Genomic DNA, 5,000 nt, shown 5'->3' with positions numbered 1-5,000 from the left:
GGCCTGGGGTGCGTGAGCCCCCCCGTCCTGCAAGCCGTCAGAGGGTCCGGGTGCTGGGGACGGGGCTCCACAGGGGCCCGGGGAGGCTCTCCCCGGCCTGGCTAGGGTTCGGTAGCAGGGACCGGGCCCGGGGCTTGAGCTCCGTCCGGCCGGGCCTGGGGTGCGTGAGCCCCCTGTCCTGCAAGCCGTCAGAGGGCCCGGGCGCTGGGGACGGGGCTCCACAGGGGCCCGGGGAGGCTCTCCCCGGCCTGGCTAGGGTTCGGTAGCAGGGACCGGGCCCTGGGCTTGAGCTCCGTCCGGCCGGGCCTGGGGTGCGTGAGCCCCCCGTCCTGCAAGCCGTCAGAGGGTCCGGGCGCTGGGGACGGGGCTCCACAGGGGCCCGGGGAGGCTCTCCCCGGCCTGGCTAGGGTTCGGTAGCCGGGACCGGGCCCGGGGCTTGAGCTCCGTCCGGCCGGGCCTGGGGTGCGTGAGCCCCCCGTCCTGCGAGCCGTCAGAGGGTCCGGGCGCTGGGGACGGGGCTCCACGGGGGCCCGGGGAGGCTCTCCCCGGCCTGGCTAGGGTTCGGTAGCTGGGACCGGGCCCGGGGCTTGAGCTCCGTCCGGCCGGGCCTGGGGTGCGTGAGCCCCCCGTCCTGCAAGCCGTCAGAGGGTCCGGGTGCTGGGGACGGGGCTCCACCGGGGAACGGGGAGGCTCTCCCCGGCCTGGCTAGGGTAACGGAAGCTTGGACCGGGCCGACCCGGGGAGCAGGTGTGGCTGGCATCATCCACTACGCTGTCGGCGCATAGTTTTCCGCGCACCCCTAGTAGTAGTAGTTTTCCGCCCACCCCTAGGCGACCCGGTGATGCGGGAGCTCACTTCCTGCGGCCTAGCGAGTGTCTGGGTGCCTGTGATGGGGTCCATTGGGCCAAGGGAGGCTCCCCCAACCTGGCTGGGATCAGAAGCGGGGACCGGGCCAGGTGGGGGCATGGCTGGCTAAGTGCTTTCCACTGCGTAGTGAGAGTTTGCGTAGGGCTGGGCGGAGTGCCACTCCGCAAAATTTTGGAAAAAAAAATTGGAGGAAAACGGCGGCGCGTCCTGGGGGTCCGTGTGCCCTGGACAGGGGTCCCTTGTGCCTGGGCAGACTCCCTGATCTCCCCGGCCTGGTTGGAGCTTGGGAGCCCTGCAGGCCCGGAGCCCTGCAGCCCGAGCCCTGCAGTCCCCGAGCCCCCGAGCCCCCGAGCCCTGGAGCCCCGGAGCCCCAGAGCCGCGGAGCCCCGGAGCCCTGCAGCCCTGCAGCCCTGCAGCCCTGCAGCCCCGGAGTCCTGCAGTCCCAGAGCCCCGGAGCCCCCAAGCCCTGCAAGGGCAGGCTGGAGCCCTCCCGCAGAGGCTCGGGGCCGGCAGATTGGCGTCATTTCGGTCCCGGCCATCTGGTCGCGCCTCTCGCCTCGGCCATCTGGTCGCCCGCAATGCTTTCCTATGGAGCGACCAGATGGCCGGACTTCCCTGGAAGTCCCGATGAGGTGCCATTCGCCTCCCGGATCCCAGAGAGGGCTCCAGGAGGTCGGGCACGTTTGCGCCCTGGGTCCCCTCTGTCACCTCGAGTGCACGGATTACAAGAAATGGGGGTAATTTTCCTCCGGATTACTAGGGGCAGGGTACGCCCGGACACCCCTCCAAGGCTGGTGGTTCTCTGCCAGGGGGACCAGATGGGCTATGCCTGGGTAACACCTCCCAGGCATCCGGGGCTCCCTTCTCCGGGCCACAGAGGGGCAAAGTACCCGGGACGGGCTCCATGGGTCCCGGGCCCTGGAGCCCCGGAGCCCTGCTGCCCTGGAGCCCCCGAGCCCTGAAGCCCAGCAGCCCCGGAGCCCTGGAGCCCTGGAGCCCCGGAGCCCCGGAGCCCTGGAGCCCCGGAGCCCCGGAGCCCTGCAGCCCCCGAGCCGTGGAGCCCTGCAGTCCCCGAGCCCCTGCAGCCCCAGAGCCCCAGAGCCCCTGAGGCCCGGGGGCCCGGAGCCCCGAGGCCCCGAGGCCCCGGAGCCCCAGAGCCCTGCAGCTCCTGAGCCCTACAGGCCCGGGGCAGGCAGATTGGGCGTCATTTCGGTCCCGGCCATCTGGTCGCCCCTCTCGCCTCGGCCATCTGGTCGCCCGCAATGCTTTCCTATGGAGCGACCAGATGGCCGGACTTCCCTGGAAGTCCCGATGAGGTGCCATTCGCCTCCCGGATCCCAGAGAGGGCTCCAGGAGGTCGGGCACGTTTGCGCCCTGGGTCCCCTCTGTCACCTCAAGTGCACGGATTACAAGAAATGGGGGTAATTTTCCTCCGGATTACTAGGGGCAGGGTACGCCCGGACACCCCTCCAAGGCTGGTGGTTCTCTGCCAGGGGGACCAGATGGGCTATGCCTGGGTAACACCTCCCAGGCATCCGGGGCTCCCTTCTCCGGGCCACAGAGGGGCAAAGTACCCGGGACGGGCTCCATGGGTCCCGGGCCCTGGAGCCCCGGAGCCCTGCTGCCCTGGAGCCCCCGAGCCCTGAAGCCCAGCAGCCCCGGAGCCCTGGAGCCCTGGAGCCCCGGAGCCCCGGAGCCCTGGAGCCCCGGAGCCCCGGAGCCCCGGAGCCCTGCAGCCCCCGAGCCGTGGAGCCCTGCAGTCCCCGAGCCCCTGCAGCCCCAGAGCCCCAGAGCCCCTGAGGCCCGGGGGCCCGGAGCCCCGAGGCCCCGAGGCCCCGGAGCCCCAGAGCCCTGCAGCTCCTGAGCCCTACAGGCCCGGGGCAGGCAGATTGGGCGTCATTTCGGTCCCGGCCATCTGGTCGCCCCTCTCGCCTCGGCCATCTGGTCGCCCGCAATGCTTTCCTATGGGGGTGACTAGATGGCCGGACTTCCCTGGAAGTCCCGATGAGGTGCCATTCGCCTCCCGGACCCTAGCAAGGGCTCCAGGAGGTCGGGCACGTTTGCGCCCTGGGTCCCCTCTGTCACCTCGCGTGCACGGATTACAAGAAATGGGGGTAATTTTCCTCCGGATTACTAGGGGCAGGGTACGCCCGGACACCCCTCCAGGGCTGGTGGTTCTCTGCCAGGGGGACCAGATGGGCTATGCCTGGGTAACACCTCCCAGGCATCCGGGGCTCCCTTCCCCGGTCCACAGAGGGGCAAAGTACCCGGGACGGGCTCCATGGGTCTCGGGCACTGGAGCCCCGGAGCCCTGCTGCCCTGGAGCCCTTGAGGCCTGAAGCCCAGCAGCCCCGGAGCCCTGGAGCCCCGGAGCCCCGGAGCCCCGGAGCCCTGCAGACCCCGAGCCGTGGAGCCCTGCAGTCCCCGAGCCCCTGCAGCCCCAGAGCCCCTGAGGCCCGGAGGCCCGGAGCCCCGAGGCCCCGGAGCCCCAGAGCCCTGCAGCTCCTGAGCCCTACAGGCCCGGGGCAGGCAGATTGGGCGTCATTTCGGTCCCGGCCATCTGGTCGCCCCTCTCGCTTCGGCCATCTGGTCGCCCGCAATGCTTTCCTATGGGGGTGACTAGATGGCCGGACTTCCCTGGAAGTCCCGATGAGGTGCCATTCGCCTCCCGGACCCTAGCAAGGGCTCCAGGAGGTCGGGCACGTTTGCGCCCTGGGTCCCCTCTGTCACCTCGCGTGCACGGATTACAAGAAATGGGGGTAATTTTCCTCCGGATTACTAGGGGCAGGGTACGCCCGGACACCCCTCCATGGCTGGTGGTTCTCTGCCAGGGGGACCAGATGGGCTATGCCTGGGTAACACCTCCCAGGCATCCGGGGCTCCCTTCCCCGGGCCACAGAGGGGCAAAGTACCCGGGACGGGCTCCATGGGTCCCGGGCCCTGGAGCCCCGGAGCCCTGCTGCCCTGGAGCCCTGGAGCCCCTGAGGCCTGAAGCCCAGCAGCCCCGGAGCCCTGGAGCCCCGGAGCCCCGGAGCCCTGCAGACCCCGAGCCGTGGAGCCCTGCAGTCCCCGAGCCCCTGCAGCCCCAGAGCCCCTGAGGCCCGGAGGCCCGGAGCCCCGAGGCCCCGAGGCCCCGAGGCCCCGAGGCCCCGAGGCCCCGGAGCCCCAGAGCCCTGCAGCTCCTGAGCCCTACAGGCCCGGGGCAGGCAGATTGGGCGTCATTTCGGTCCCGGCCATCTGGTCGCCCCTCTCGCCTCGGCCATCTGGTCGCCCGCAATGCTTTCCTATGGCGGCGACTAGATGGCCGCACTTCCCTGGAAGTCCCGATGAGGTGCCATTCGCCTCCCGGACCCCAGCAAGGGCTCCAGGAGGTCGGGCACGTTTGCGCCCTGGGTCCCCTCTGTCACCTCGCGTGCACGGATTACAAGAAAGGAGGGTAATTTTCCTCCGGATTACTAGGGGCAAGAGTGTGCCCAGAAACCTTCCCCGGGACCGGATGGGATGTGCCCCGGGCAAAACCTCCCAGGCGTTTGTGGCTCCCTCCTCCGGCCCGCGGCGTTGGGAAGAGCCCGGGACGGGCTACATGGCTCATGTGCCCTGCAAACCCGGAGCCCTGCTGCCCAGCAGCCCTGGAGCCCAGCAGCCCCGGAGCCCCGGATCCCTGCAGCCCTGCAGCCCCGAAGCCCCGGAGCCCCGGAGCCCTGGAGCCCTGGAGCCCTGGAGCCCTGGAGCCCTGGAGCCCTGGAGCCCTGGAGCCCTGGAGCCCCGGAGCCCTGGAGCCCCGGAGCCCCGCAGCCGTGGAGCCCTGCAGTCCCCGAGCCCTGCAGTCCCGCAGCTCCTGAGCCCTACAGTCCTAGGGCAGGCAGATTGGTGTCAGTTCGGTCCCGGCCATCTGGATGCCCCTCTCGCCTCGGCCATCTGGTCGCCCGCAATGCTTTCCTATGGTGTGACCAGATGGCCGGACTTCCCTGGAAGTCCCGATGGGGTGCCATTCGCCTCCCGGACCCCAGCGAGGGCTCCAGGAGGTCGGGCATGTTTGCGCCCTGGGTCCCCTCTGTCACCTTGTGTGCTAAGATTACAAGAAATGGGGGTAATTTTCCTCCGGATTGGTAGGGACAAGGTATTCTGGCACC

Source organism: Lissotriton vulgaris, chromosome 1_1 (genome assembly GCF_964263255.1).
Source record: "Lissotriton vulgaris chromosome 1_1, aLisVul1.2, whole genome shotgun sequence".
In the NCBI taxonomy this organism is placed as follows: Eukaryota; Metazoa; Chordata; class Amphibia; order Caudata; family Salamandridae; genus Lissotriton; species Lissotriton vulgaris.
Note: the sequence above shows the minus strand (reverse complement) of the source record.